This window comes from Lepidochelys kempii, chromosome 17, assembly GCF_965140285.1.
Source record: "Lepidochelys kempii isolate rLepKem1 chromosome 17, rLepKem1.hap1, whole genome shotgun sequence".
Classification (NCBI taxonomy): Eukaryota; Metazoa; Chordata; order Testudines; family Cheloniidae; genus Lepidochelys; species Lepidochelys kempii.
This window is the reverse complement of record NC_136396.1, coordinates 2,260,528-2,276,742: the sequence shown is the minus strand read 5'-3', so window position 1 is coordinate 2,276,742 and position 16,215 is coordinate 2,260,528. Positions and strand designations below refer to the sequence as shown.

Sequence of the window (16,215 nt, the reverse complement as noted above, 5' to 3'; positions counted from 1 at the left end):
GGGATTGTTTAGTCTGCAGAAGAGAAGAATGAGGGGGGATTTGATAGCTGCTTTCAACTACCTGAGAGGTGGTTCCAGAGAAGATGGTTCTAGACTATTCTCAGTGGTAGAAGAGGACAGGACAAGGAGTAATGGTCTCAAGTTGCAGTGGGGGAAGTTTAGGTTGGATATTAGGAAAAACTTTTTCACTCGGAGGGTGGTGAAACACTGGAATGCGTTACCTAAGGAGGTGGTAGAATCTCCCTCCTTAGAAGTTTTTAAGGTCAGGCTTGACAAAGCCCTGGCTGGGATGATTTAATTGGGGATTGGTCCTGCTTTGAGCAGGGGGTTGGACTAGATGACCTCCTGAGGTCCCTTCCAACCCTGATATTCTATGATTCTATGAGGGTCCCGCGGGCCAGATGTGGCCTGCAGGCTGCAGTTTGCCCACCTCTGGCCTAGACAGAAAACATTCCAATAAAGAAGCAATGAGACAGGAATAGTTTATTTAATTAAAACATTTTTTCTTTAAATTAGGTCACATCTATTGGGGGTGGGGGGAGTATATTGGAGAGACAGACTCTTTACTCAAGCGTAAAATTAAACTCACCAATTTGTTTTGAAAACATCTGTGCAAAACTAAAGGGTTCCTACCTTAGCAAATACCAAAGTATTCATCCCAGCACAGCTCGCATAGGTATATAAGGTGTTTTCCAAACTCTTTAGCTGTGCCTAAGAGAGACTTTTTTCTTCCAATTTCCCAACTACCTCCAGTGAAGCTTCAGCTCAGTTAGCAATGGTGAGAAAAAAGGGCTGGGGGATGGGGAGTCTAGTGTAAAACAAGCATGTAGGCTTGATCACTTCCTTGTGCTGAAGAACTCTTAAGGTAAATTATCCTCAATTTCTTCGTTTGAGGGGGAAGGGGTAGAGGATTCCCCCCCTACGCCCCAAAGACCTATGTGAATTTTGGAAGACATATGAATGCCATGTGCCTCCACACCAGATCTGGGGCCTCTTGCTCCCTGCTACTGTCTCCAGGACAGTGCAACTGCATGGAAGTCATTCCACCCCTGCTACCTCGACCATCAACTGCCTCTGGAACCCAGCATGAAAGGGAATGGGGTTCCACAGCACAAAGGTGGATCATGAAAAACAGGGCCGGCCACCCCAAGCAGTGAAAAAACCTGTCACCGCTGAATTGCCGCCGCGGACGGCAGGAGAGAGAGAAGCTGCTGCTGAATTGCCGCCGCGGCTGGCGGAAAGGAGAGGCTGCTGCCAAATCGCTGCCGCTGCGGAAACTCTACTGCCCCTCTCTGACTGCCGCCCCAAGCACCTGCTTGGAACGCTGGTGCCTGGAGCTGGCCCTGATGAAAAAGTGAATGCAGTTTAAAGCTACATTAACATTCTTTTGCGAACTCCTCATAAAGCCAGGGAGGGGAAAGAAAATGCACATCTCCTCCGGCTTTCTGCTGCTATCCTTCCATTCCTGGATCACTTGGCACTGCTGATGGCCTTCTACTGGGTCTGGGAGAGGAAAGAAAAGTACTGTGATGGCAAATGACTCCTCCCTCACCCTTCCATCTCCATGTGCATATCCCAAGAGGACAATGGACTCTTCTGGTATCAGAAGGGTTACCCAATCGTTAAAGGTGATAACTGGAAGTCATAACTGGGGTCTATTCCCAGTTCTGCAACGGACTTGCTGTGTACCTCAGACTTTCAAGGTCAAGTTGGTTTCTCCTATAAAATAGGAATATATATTTATTTTATGATGGGATGGAATTACACGTTAATTCATCGATGTTATCTATAACACCACCACATCCTTATAAAGAGTCTTCATTTGAATATCTCAAGTGTTTTGCAGAAGTTAGGTGAGATCCTCATTTTACAGATCAGTAAGCTAAGTCAATGAGAGATGAAGTGTCATGTCTAATGTCACATTGAAAATCAATGGCAAAGGTGAGAATAAAAATCCAGGTCCAATCCCCAGTGCCTTACTCTAACCACTATACACCACTACATTCTGCAGCAACTGTAAAGTGCTTTGAGATCATAGGGTGAAAGGTGCTATCTACATGTAAAGTACTACTAAGCTTGATTTTTTCCCCCCAGTTGCAGAGTGCCACTCACTCACTAAAGCCAGCAGTACCAATTGTTAACTCTACTACATTCTACCTATTATTTGCACCATGAGGCACATGGTTAAAATCTTCTTTATGGGGGAGTGGATGACTCAGTGATTGTGGTAATGGGACACAGACCCTTTAATCTCTAGATAAAGAGTAAAAATTCAGCCCAAGTGGTGACCAAAAGTTGTTTGAGATCCAGCTGTTCAGAAGCATGAGTGAAATGAGTATGGTGAGCTCTATACAAGTCCCAGGAGACAAGCATCCACACCACAAAAACCAATAGCACAATTGGCACTAACTGCCTCCCTTGTTGGCAGTCTCAGCAGAGAGGACAATTTAACGGGCATGTAGACTGAACGACCTCCTGGCCTCTGCAGGCTGCCTCTGAAGGACGCCGCTGAGGCACAATGGCAGGTCAACTGGGGATTCTTGCAGTAGCACTGCCTGTACTCTACCTGCTCGGAGGATAAATAAAATTACCGCCGTCACAGTCGCCGAGGCTGTCAACCTGACGCCTTTTATAGATAGTGAATTTGCATGCACAAAAAAGAATGCTCTTTGTAGGTTCTGAAGCGCCATATACAACACCATATCCTTCTTGTAACTGAACAAGAAGAATAATTTCATACCTGGGCATTTGACGCCTCTGTTCTTATGGAAGTTCAGAAGAACAGATTATGCTTATGCTTTCCAGCAGGAACAGACACAGAAAAAACCACGTAGGTTTCAAGGAACATTTCCTTTATTAAGAAAGGATCTATTGGCCAGCTGTTAATAGGGAATGTCAGGTGCCCACTTTATAAAGTTTTTGGATGTACGATGAGAGAAAAAGTAGAACTTCCTGACACGTTAGGTAGAAAATGAGATGTTGCCCTGACAACTGACCAGAAAAATGTGGGAAATTGCCCCCTAATAAAACATGCAGCCGACCCACGTGCCCAGCTGGATACAGCGGAACTGGGAATTCAACTTTCAGTGCCATGAAACATTATTTATTTTCTGAAGGCAAACTGTAAAGAACATCCAAGAACAAAGTAAGGTTCCTGAAAGTAACAGGGAAGGAACATGTCCTCTAACGTTGCTTGCCGCCCATTTGCCCTTATTACAGCTAGATGAAAAGGAGGACTTGTGGCACCTTAGAGACTAACCAATTTATTTGAGCATAAGCGTTCGTGAGCTACAGCTCAATGCATCCAATGAAGTGAGCTGTAGCTCACGAAAGCTTATGCTCAAATAAATTGGTTAGTCTCTAAGATGCCACAAGTACTCCTTTTCTTTTTGCGAATACAGACTAACACGGCTGCTACTCTGAAACCTACAGCTAGATGATTTCTCAAAGATCAAAAATCTATTTTTTAATATTACCAATGACAGCAGTTTGCATCAGGAAGCTGGCATTGTTAGTCACTAGCCACTTAACACAGCTCCAAGAAACAGCTTCTTTGCAGATGATTTGGCAAAGATGTTAGAAGAGGATATGATCCAGAGAGACTTCAGAAGCTAGTCCAACAGTTCTAAGAACTCTAGTTCTAGAAGAACAGAAGTGTCTATACCAGCAGAAACATCACATGCAAATATAATTAAAGAACTACCTCCACAAAGCCAGCTGCTGCTAAGCTACTACAGTGCTCCTCCCAGGCACGGGAAGAAGTCTTGGAGCCAAATTAGATGCAGTCTTAGGTTACATTTCTTAGGGCATACGCAGGCGGATTTCTTCTCGCCTTCAGGCAGGTTGTTGGTTCTGGCTGCTCCCCTGAATCTGGCCAGGACCCAAGAGTAATCTTGGTGGAATGGCACTGTTAGTACTACCACGATTCTTATATAAACATCTAGGGTGTCCTCTGGTAGAAACTGACAGAAGAGTAACAATGCACCATTACATGGTGCTTATTAAAATACCTCCAAACAAACAGGAGCATAAAGAGGGGGAAACATACTTAAAAAGAAAAAAAAAACAAACCCTATGTACAAAAAAGAATGGCTAGGTATTTGTAAAGTGCCCACTACCAGTCGCCAGTCACATCTAAGCTCTGATGTACATCACAATATATAAGATATGCAGCATACACTGCAGGGGAAAAACCTTACATATACTTTTATTTTTAAGAAGTTAATAGCATAAATGAAAAATAAAATAGGTATGTGCTTGTCTGCTTTCTACTAAAGCCATACTGTGTAAAGTAAACCAGACAGCTTTCTTCACACAAAAAATCAGAGAGGGGGAGGAAGAGCAGTCAGGGCACTCATTTTTCACATTAGAAATTCAGATCTTGTCTCCTCTGTTTTCCTGGAAGACACTGAACTGGAGAATGAGTATAACCACAACACCACAAGCACAAAGAAAGAAAAACTTGAGCAACTGAGAGGGGAAGGGGCTCATCGTCCAATAGTTTAAAACTCTTGGTTTGCTTGCTTTTGTTAACACCTGTATAACTAAAACATCTGAGACACGCTTGGGAGAAAAATTCCCACTCCCGCCATCTGGCCCGCCAAGAAATCTCCCAGAAAAAACAGGGAAGACAAGACATGATATTCCTAAGAGAAAACAAATTTTTTAAAAAATATTTCAGATTTTCTTCATAAAGCAGGGAAAAATAAAAAGGCACATAACCATTATTTACCCATGCAGCCACCTTTAATATCGCATAATAACCGCAGTTTATTTACAGTAATATATTATTGATTTTGTTTTTTATAAGTGAGAGGCTTTTACTGTAACCAAAATGTAATAAGATGCAGAAAAACCAAGCAAGTTGAAATTAGTACAATATTTGAAATCCCTTTTACTTAAAGGCTCCATGGAAAGAAGTTTTTCATAAGATGCAGTTATTTTGAAGAACACCTTTCTAGGAGGGCCTGTAGAATATACAACATGAACGACAGAGAGGTTCCTGAGTGGTAGGCATAAAAAGGTTCCTGAGTGGTAGGCATAAAAAGGTTCCTGAGTGGTAGGCATAAAAACAAATTATACACCAGAGAGACAAGTATGTTTTCTGTAGAGAAGAAGATTTCATACCTTGCCTGTATTCAACAGACAGAGAGAACCCCCTCCTGCTGAAGTATGCAAACTGACTACACCATGCCACAAGCAGACTTGTAGTTCATGTAATACTTCAAACTGATAGACTAATGTGAGTGGAAAGCTGAATGGCAAAGGTTCTGAATGCTAAATTACTTAGAATTATGTTTATTGTGTTAGTGTCAGAAGGCCCCAATCGGGACTGGGCCCCACTGTGCTGGCCACTCAACATGCTCTCTGCCCCGAACATCTTACAATCGAATTTGAAACAAAATGCAACAAGTGAGGGCTAAAAACAAAAGCAGGAAAGGTGGAAGGAGGGAAGAGAAGGGTAAAAAAAAAAAACCATACTGAAGTAGCTACTTGAAAAGCATGATGGGTCTAGATCATTTAAAATCTTTTTTTTTTTTAATTTAAATATTAATTGTCATCTCCACCAGACATACAAGCTAACCAATCATCTGCTGGCTGACTTAGCTGGCTGCCTGCTTCAGTCAGGCTAATATTTCTGTGAGGTCAGAATACATTTTATTTCTCAACAGGGCAAAACAAATTCAGTCTTGTTATTAAGTTAGGCGCCATACTACAGTGACAGGATCAACCAAACAAGCATCTATTGTTTGAAACTAACCCAGGAAAAGGATTATAAACAGAGGTTGCAGGGTAGACTCTCTCCCTCACCAGCCCACAACGTCCTAGTCCTAGGGCTACTCCTTCCATTGTGTTCTCCCACCAGAAATGCTGGCATGACAACTGGTGAGTCTCAGACAACAATGCAATTACGGATTCATATACCCACAGCTGGTAGCAGTGTTCAGACGTGGTGTATAGCTCACCTTGGATGCCAGGAGTTTTGTTAAAAAATAAAACAAAACAAAACAAAACAAAAAGAATCATATGCAAGACGGAAAAAACTGAACCAGCAGATGCCCCTCACCTCAAAACCAAAAAATAAGCTGACAGACTCAAAACTCAACCACCACCTCATTGCCACAAACACCAGCCCTTATCACAACCCTCCCTTCCCAAAAGCCTGGATAAACAGATGGGCCTTGAAACAGAGTGAAAGTCAACAAATTTAGGCTATTTCAAACCATGGAGGGTAGTGTCAGTTCCAAAGTTGAGAGCCCCTCACAGAAACAGCTTGCTGACCTTTATACCCACAGGCTCTGACTGGAGCATCTCCATTGAATGCCGATGTGGCAGTATAGTACATGGCAAAAGAATTCTCACAAAGAAGTAGGTCCCAAGCCGTTCAGGGCTTTTAAGGGCTGATCTACGCACAGGTTCTGTACTGTTTTCATTATATCAGTTTAGAAAGAGTTGTAGTTAAGTAGTACAGCCCTCAGAGTGGACATAGTTATATCAGTATAAAGGCACGTATATTAGCATAGTCTATACAGAAATAACTATGTGTAGACCAGCCTTAAGTCAAAACCAAAACCTTAACATTCACTGATAATAATTAGGGTGGAACCTACAGCAGAAGAACAAGCAAGGAAATAGTCACAAGGTTGATGTGAAATGACTGGGGAAAGGTTCACCTCCACATACTCTCAGCAATCCATATAGCTAGCTTCCTGAATTATAGAGCTGACTGTCCTTTGCGAACCGCGGGCACTGGCAGCTGTGGGCGGCCGTGCCTGCAGACAGTCAATGTAAACAAACTGTCTCGCGGCCCACCAGCGGATTACCCTGACAGGTACGTGCGTGGGCTGCAGGTTGCCCACCACTAGTTTAAGGCCATTAAATGTCTGCTGCTACCAGGTATGTCACTCTCAGCAACATACAGGGAACAGTGGATGGAACCGCAGCAATGGAGTTCCCAAACTGTGGTGGGGCGTTGCATACCCCTATTTTGACAACAGACCACCTTACACCACAGAGTACAACAACAGAAAGGGCTACTTTTCTACAGTTATGTAAGTGCTAGTGGGCCACCAAGGATGCCTCACTGATAACAATGCAGGCTGGTCGGGGAAGGGGCCTGATGCTTGCCTCTCTAAGAACACGGGACTTTTCAAAAAGCTGCAAACCAGGACATTCTTTCCTGACCAACGGATTACCACTGGCGATGTTGAACTGCCAGCGATGATTCTGGGAGACCCACCCAACCCCTTGCTTTGCTGGCTCATGAAGCCATACACTGGCCACCTCAACAATGCCAAAGAAAGATTCAACTACTGGCTCAGTAAGTGCAGAATGTCAGCTGAATGTGCTTTTGGTAGACTGCTGGCATTGCTTACTCATTAGACCAGATCTCAGCGAGAAAAATACCTACTGGTTATAGCTGCATGTTGTGTACTGCATACATCTGTGAATTGAAGGTGGAAAAGCTCCCACCAGGATGGAGAGGTGAGGTTGAGCAGCACTCTGCTGAATGTGAGCAGCTGGACACAAGGTCTATTAGATGAGCCAACTGCGGAGATGTACAGCTAAGGGAGGCTTTAATAGAGCATTTTAACAGTCAGCCACAATGGAGCTCTCTGTTGCTTTCATAAAATAGTGTACATTAGATTATACACTGGGTGGGTCTTGACCTTCCACTATGTATTCTGCAATGGTTAGTGTGAATTAATGGAGATGTTCTATTTTTGGAAAGTCAGAGTTTTATAGTATGCAAAAGAGCAGTTAAAATTAAAGTGCAAACAAAAACCCATGAGGTTAATTTTTTACTAGTGCTGTTAAGAGGGTGAATGACAGTTTACAATCCCAAATGAAAAAGACAGTGAACAGTCATCACATATGGCCCTGTATATTCACCACGGTCCGCTGTGACAACTACTTTTCACAGGTTCGTATACCGGCAGAAGCACATTTTTCCTGGTATAACTCGTCTACACTAGTAGGCTTTTGCCAGTATAGAAATACTCTTAAAAAAAAAAAATCACAACTCTAACTGACATTACTATACTGGCTAAAATTTCTAGTGTAGACCAGTCCACAGAGTGTCCACACAGGAATTTATACTGGTGTAACTACCTGTATGACCAATGAAACTTGCCCAAATTAACAAAGGCTTATACCAGTATAGATCATTCCTCTTTCCTTACAGGGATAAACTATTCCAACATAAGCACCTTCACATGCAACGACTGCACCGACACTAGGGGTGACAGCTGCACACACTCTTCAGCCTTCCAGACGCTAGACTCTCTCACGCGGGGCCACCACCAATGCAGCCGAACCGGTGGGACGAGCACCAGCACAGCTGCTGTTATTTAACTACCATAAAAAATAAAGCAGTTGAAATGTCAGGAGCCGGTCTACACTAGCCGGTCTACACTAGCAGTAAGCCAGAGTGGGAAATTTTAAGAAAAGAAGTCTAGTGGACATAGCCTCATGCTAATTAGAACACCATGAAAGGTTATCTATTATAGTAAATAGTATAATAAAATAGTAAAATACTCTTAAGAATATACACTAGATTCACTACATTCACATTTTTGTTTTAGGATCTTATGATTTTTAGAGTCTCATAGATGTTCATGGTGTTCCACTAAGCACCTGAAAAATCCACTTTTATACTTGCCTCTGGAAAGTAGGCAAGTATAAAACTTTCTCTGGCTTCATGCTTCAGGGCTTAAACCAATCTTTGAGCATCAGGGGTTAGAATGAAACCTTCATAAGGAGCAGATTATCCCACATCTGTCCAATGCAGGGTTCCTTACATCTTGCTCTGAAGCATCTGGTGCTGGCCACCATTAAAGATAAAATACTGGACTAGATGAACCTCAGGTCTGATCCCATAGGGCAATTCCTAAGGTGGGCTCTAAGACTTCAATTTCTGCCAAAATTAATCCTCCTTTTACCCCAAAAAAGGGTGGTGGTGGTGGGGTTTTCTATCCTTTACAATAGTGAAATGTCAATGTTTGCAGTGAAATCTTCCTGAATCTGCACACTGACAGTCCCAGTACCTACAGCCCTGTGCATAGTTTTTTCCCCAAGCAGCAATAAAATGTAATGAACAAGACTCTGGTCAGTCTCAACAAAGCTAATTAGAAGCCTTCAGGAAATAGTGCCGCTGATAAGAATCAGGTCCATTTCTGAGAGATAGCTCCTTCCTCTTCCAGCAGCCAGAGGATTGGGGGTTCTAGCCTCCTAAGATATTTTCCTGGGTAAAAACCCTCTCTCTCCTGCCCTTTTTAACAACTATGAGTATGAATGGAGGTTAGTGTTCTTGACAGGGCATTGTCTCTGAACCACACTAGTACTCCCTCTCCATCTTTCATACCAGTCTTGTCTACACTAGGAATTTTTACATAAGTGCAGCTACAGTGCTGCAACCTCTGCCATACAGACACACTGCACCAGTGCAATTTATCCCTGATAACATATGCATACCAATGCAACATATTTACATTGCAAGCGGGTTACACTAGTGAAGCAATACCAGTGCAAAATTCCCTAACATACACAAGCCTTAAATTAAATCTAATACAGCAATGGGTGACTGACAAAGGTTAGGGTAAGAGGTATGGGAAAATAAAGGTTACAGTAGTTGGAGACCTTGTGATGAGCTTATTGTTATGCATTCATCTTGTGTTTTACTTAACATATTAAAATGTATACAGCCATCTTGACTACGTGGACTTGGCCAATCATAATATAAATGGATTTCAAAACCATGCTTGCATCAGGTCACTACTGCCAAAGCCCAGTTCTGGTACACATTTAACCTCATTCAGTCCCATCAAAAGCATGGATGATCCGCCAATGATTTTAACTGTTATTAAACTCAGTTGCTTTCCAGAACAGACAGAGACTGAGGGCTTGTCTACACTGGCAATTAACAGTGCTGCAACTTTCTCACTCAGGGGTGTGAAAAAACACCCCCCATGAGAGCAGCAAGTTGCAGCATTGTAAAGTGCCAGTGTAAACAGTGCCCCAGCACTGGGAAAAGTGGACGGTGCTCCAAGTGCTGGGAGCTCCGCCCCTTGTTGAGGTGGGACTTTTAGAGCGGTCTCTCTCCCAGCGCTGCGCCGCGACCACACAAGGCACGTTAAACCGCTGCCACAGCAGTGCTTTAGCATTGCCAGTGTAGACTAGCCCTGAGAGACCAAAGCACATACCTTACACCAACAAGACAGTACAAAAGCAACGTGTATTTGCAGAAGAGGAAGAAAAGCCAGTGACATTCAAGTCTCAATAGAGTAATATCCCCTATAGTACCCACAACCCCCTTTCTCAGACTGGTTTATGTTTCTCTGGGGGGAAGTGCGAAGTAGGAGTTAACGTCAGTGACAACTACAAGCCAGGCTAATACTGAAGAGAAAGCATGTTGTACTGCCCCTGAGACCCAACTTCAGAAGCCCCAGTGAAGTCTGGTTTCCCAGGGGAAGAGATACCACACCTCTCACTGTACTCCAGTGGCCTGTCTGTGAAGCAGCATTAGGACAAACTCCACAAATAACCTTCCTCCTGCTCTCTTGGGCTTGAGGGCGGAATAGTCAACAATTAAGAGAGGACTGGAGAGAGAGATCAGCATTATATTCTGAGAAAGGGGAGGGAAAACAGTGATAAGCCAACATACCTAATACTGTGTAAATGGGAGATCCCTGAAAGGAGCTCTAATGCAATTTAACTCTTGCCGAGTAGGCTAACAGCCCATGGTTTGCTGTTGCCATGGAGTGGCACTACGCCAGGGAAGAAGGGTTTACGGATGCTGAGAAGAACCTATCTAAACTACTTCCCTGCTGCAAGACCCCAGCCCTTCTTCTTTTCACCCTCATCATGTGCTCCACTTTCCCATGCTGCTGGTTCCCAATCCCTTCAAGTCTGCAACCAACAGGAGTTAGGGTGGGTGATCTCAGGAGACCAGGCTGGGGAGTGGGCAAGAAATGTTATAGGAACCAACAAGGAAGAGTGGAAAGGCTGATTCAGCAGCAGAAAGAGGTGGGCTGGTCCCAGCGGCCCATCTGCCCCTTGAGAGAGTTGTGCCTTCTGATGCTCGGCCAACGGAGGCAAGCTACTAAAGGCAGGGGTTTTTTAATGTAGCTGAGGTAAGGGAGAGGCTGAAGACTACTTTACTCACTGAGGTGGTGCTCTAAGAATTATGGTATAACTAAAGCACTTTGGTTTTTCCCAATTTTCCCCCAAAATTCCCAAGTTTAAAAAAAGCCATTTTTCAGGTTTTCCCAATTTTCAACTGGATTTTGAAGTACGGAACTCCCCAGGCCTGGTTCCCCAGTCCAGAAGGGGAGATGGTGGCTCAGTTGCCCCCTCGTAGAGTCTCTGCTGGACGATACAGCACGCCTGCACAGAGGAGGGTAACTTCACGTTGGTAACTGCTGCTCTGCAATGGGGGAGCAAGATAGGCAGGGAGCCAGGCAGTTGAGACTACCCGATCGCTGCAACAACAGGCCCACAGGGAGCGGAAGGTTTCCTCAACTGCACCATCGTAATTACCAGGCACCTCTTGGTCCCCACCACCTGCTGCACCCCTCCCCACTCCCATGTGTACCGGGCACTCTTCCGCCAGCCTACATGAGTATTGGGCATCCCCCATTCCCGCCTTTCATTTTTGTCACCCATTTTCACCCATTTTTAAAATTTTAGAATCAACACTGAAATTCCCAGTAATTTTTAAACGAAGTAAAAACCCAATATGAAGGGCTTTGAGTGTAACACACATTGATGTTCAGTCTCAAACTGAACTGTAGGTAAACTCTCGAATCCATATAAGACAGCCAGAAGAATTTTTAAATGTGGTTTAACATCACAGATGTACAGCTAAAGCGAAATTAAATTCACAAAACCTATTCACAGGCATACCACTAGAAAACTACCTTAAAATAAGATTTAACTTATCTCATATGTTCTTCAAGTGTAGATGTTTTATAGACCTGTGAAGGGGATGGGGGGGGAACATGTCACCCTGCACATTATGCCTTACTATAACAAAAATATCTTCATGGCTGCAGATAGTTATAGCCAGTGTCAGTGCAAAGTAACAGCCATAGAAAAACTGCAAGTGTCATAACTTTAGACCTTTTTGATTTTTGCTTCTTTCCTCAGAATCTAAACTTCCATTTTATTTTAAAAAGTAAAATACAATTCAGTTTCTAGTTTTTTCTCTTGTAGAAGATAGCGTTCACCATCTAAAATTATGTGCTGATGCCCCATTAACCCAACCCCGAAAAAACTGCCTACAGCCAAACAATACCAGAGGAAAAGTCAGAAACTATTGCCCATTCACATTAATAAAGCGTCACTTTCAGTGACGAGTTGAGCCCATCTATCTATTTTAGGGGTTTTCTATACATGAAAATTCTTCCAGATTAAGGGTATGCATCACTCTTAAAACATTATAACTCCACCGCTGTAGTGCTTCAGTGTAGACACTGCCTACTCCAATGGGAGGGTTTCTCCCATCAGTCAAGGTAATCCACCCCCCGAGAAGCAGTAGCTAGGTGGATAGACAAATTCTTCTGTCAGTCAATCTAGCACTGTCTACACAGGGGTTTAAGTCAGTATAGCTACATCTCAAAAGTTATGGATTTTTCACACCGCTGAGAGATATAGCTATACTGATGTAAGATTCTAGTGTAGACCAGGCCTAAGGAAGGATGTAAATTGAAAGTGGAACAAGAATTTCAGAATAACTATGTGTGGATGCTCTATTCTGGACTAAGAGTGCTTTTTTTCTGTTTTAGAAACCAAACCTAACCATCCTTCCTCTAAACGCCAACATGTTTGAACACTGGAAATCTAACTTCCTATCTAGACAATAAATTGTACTGTTTTACATAAATTTGTTTTTTAAATCCATATAAGTTAAAGATAAGTTAAATCATTGGCAAAAAGCGAAAGCAATACAAGTGTAAATCTATTTAAGTGTGCCCACACAGGAATTTACACCAGTTTAAATCATTTTTTCAAACAATTTTAGTTAGATGCTGCATTGGTTTGTGTGTAGACGAAAACAACCACAGACTAGGCCATTTTCAAACTACTTTTACAGTGGTAGTGATGTCACTTCTTCTGGCAAAGAAACCAGGAATTATGAAACTCAGATTCCTCAGGAACTCCCACAACAAATAACTGTTTCAAATTCTGATAAATTACTACAAGAAGCCTTTAACTGCAATCCCATTGCAATAAACTCATCCTTTCAGCTACTGATTATCAATTCCCCTCCCCCTCCCCTGCCAAAGATGATCTAGGAAACCTCCTTAGGGTCACCCAACATGTTGAGTTGCTTAGACAGACTATAAGCACCTTGAGACAGGGACAGCATCTTCCTGTGTGTGTTAATGTGCTCTGAACTGTATGTCAGTACATAAATAAGGAGAATATCATATAGCTGTTTAAAATGGTGATTAAACAGATCTACACTCTTTCCCTCAGTGTTGTACAATTTTTTCCTAAAAAATGCACTTGAACTCTAATTCTATGTCCTGATACTCCAAACAGATTTTCACAGGGTGAACTGTTTTTGCTTACTAGCCCTTCAAAACATAACTTCCCCGCCACTTTGCCTGAGCAGGAGGAGGTTAGTGGTTCTATGCCCTTTTATCCTTGGGATTTTTCCATTTTGTTTCCCAGTCTCTCCTCCTCTTATAATCACAATGGAGAATGTGCACTCTTTTAAAAAAACTCCTTCTACAAACTTTGAAAGTAGTGCTTTAAAGCACCCCTTTCTACTCAGTTATCTTTTCAGTCTCTTAAACCTGGCAGCAAATAACCAGTGGGTGACAAATTGTATCCACCAGGAGTTCTCCCTACACCAAGTCAATTCAGGAGTGAGAATAATTTGGTCACTAGTGTAGACAGTGCCAATCCATTTTCAATACCCATAATAGGTATTAAAATGGCTCTGAATATACTTGCAGGTAAGCCATTCTCAACCATGGTTGATTGAGGCCATGAGTTATTTGTAACTGAAGTCTGATGTCACCAATAGAGGATTTTTCTAGTACAGACAGGAGCTTGCAGGCTTGTCAAATGAAAGAACAAGTCTAGAGTTAAAGATGGGTTCCCCGCTTTGCGAGGGTAGTCTTATGGAGCCATGGAGACAATATCATGATGCTTAATAACATACTGCTCTATGAAATATGAGGCTAGACCTAGCCCTTATATTTTGGGAGATGGGATCATGAACCATAATATTCTATCTTAAATAGCTGAACAAAGATCCTTAGCTTCTAATATGGGCCTGAATGTACCAATATACACGCCTATGTGATTCTAAAAAAGACAATTTTTTTCTATATGTTTAAGTACAACTTGACTGGCCATCAACATACATTTCAAGAAAAAAAATTATGACATTTGCCATTGTCTCTCCACAGGTCTTTGTAAAGTTTGACACAAATCTATCCAAATGTCCATTTTTCTTTAATAAAATAACTGGTTTCCACTATTTGCTAAACACACAACAGAAATATTCTCCAAGTGAACTGTACTGTCCATTTGGTTGGCTTAGGAGCAATGGTCTGCTTGCAGTGGATAGAGTGACACTAGACCTTTCAGAGGAAAAAAGAGTCACTACAACATGAAGCTTTAGAGGTAGAAAAAAAATAGACTGCAATTAGCAAGTAATCAAACAAACACAGGCATGCATGCATGCAGACTACACACATTTTGTCACTCGTGAAACTAATCTTACTATACAGCAATGATCTATCTGTATAATCTTTAAAACAAATTCCTTACCTTATCTACTGTTCACTGAAAATATAGATTACAGGAAATGCAGTATTAGGAGACATTTGGCAAATGACCTTACATTACAAAACTGTAATCAGCAGTGTGATATTTGATTGTCTCTCTTTGAATAATCTCATTAATTCCAAAAAGTTAGTGGTGTCTTACAACTTCTGTTTAAAACATTTTATTCCAGTAACAAACACTGGGGAATTATAGCAAAGGCAAAGATGAAAGTTATATAAATGGGTACAAGAGAGCAAATAACTTTTAAAGGAAATTCTTTAAAAGTTAGCTTACGATGGAATTTAATGGGAGGGTGTGACGTGAGGTACACTACTTCAATAGTTCAGTTTAGGATTTAAATAATTGTAGGCATACATAATTCTGACCCTCGACATGTGCCATTTAATTTTAGCTTCTCGGATAATGACCTGTCTATAGGCACTTCACTTTAGACTCTTATTTTAACCAACAAGCTACATATATTTAAACAAAACTTTCAGAATTAATTTCTCCTTACTGAGACAGCCACAACACAAAAGAAAAATTCACTCTCTCGAGTTCAGATGTCAAGTTAGGATTCAAATGTATCTCCATTTTTGTGGCAATACATACCAAGAAGAAGAGTTCTAAAACCAGGGGCAAACACACTAGCATAAACTAGGACAATGTTGTGAACAATCTAACATGAAGGCTCAAATCAGTTGTTAGTTATTTTGTCCTTGGACATAAGTAACAAAAGCTACAAAACAACAAAAGTTACAAAATAGTGAACAGGAACAACTGGAATCAAGATGCAACCTCAACTTTGTTTTGAGAGAAATATTTGAAATCACATATATAGCAATAGGATGGGTTAGTCTGTAGTCATGAACTATGTAAAAACAAATCCACATCCCCAGTACTAAAATATATCCTGATTTTTCATTGCTTTGATATTGTCTTCACTATTACAATGTACTACACACTAGAGCTATTCTTCAGACATTTTAGCCTCTGAACTAGAGTATTCAACAAGATGTACTACCGCACATTAGAAATGGCATTTTGAAACATTTCTTTTTAAACATTCCACAACAACCACCTTTATGCAAATACATAAAACAAGGAGAATGTGACAGATTCACTATAAATAGCATTAACACTAACCAATCAATGAAATTCAAACCTGAAGGTAACATCTCACTCATCTGGCCTTTATGGAGAAATTGCTATAAAGATGCTAGAAATGCGGTCATCAAAGATGACGGTCACAATTGGTTCAACTAGTTAAAGCAACTGCTATTTAACCAACTCATTCACTAAAATGCCACCTAATGAAATACTCCAGGCCATGATAAACAGGAGGTGCAAGCACAATAAATACTAGCTCTCTGCTGGGAAAACAAACAGAATAAGGGTCTCAAACCTAATCGTATTTTTTTCATATTCAGT

General features: G+C 41.7%; 1 protein-coding gene across 5 annotated transcripts in view; it reads right to left on the bottom strand.

Moving 5' to 3' along the window:
• The window catches only part of TAOK1 (TAO kinase 1), a 144,991-nt gene that overhangs the window by 88,069 nt on the left and 40,707 nt on the right, over positions 1–16,215 (bottom strand). The window lies entirely within an intron of this gene.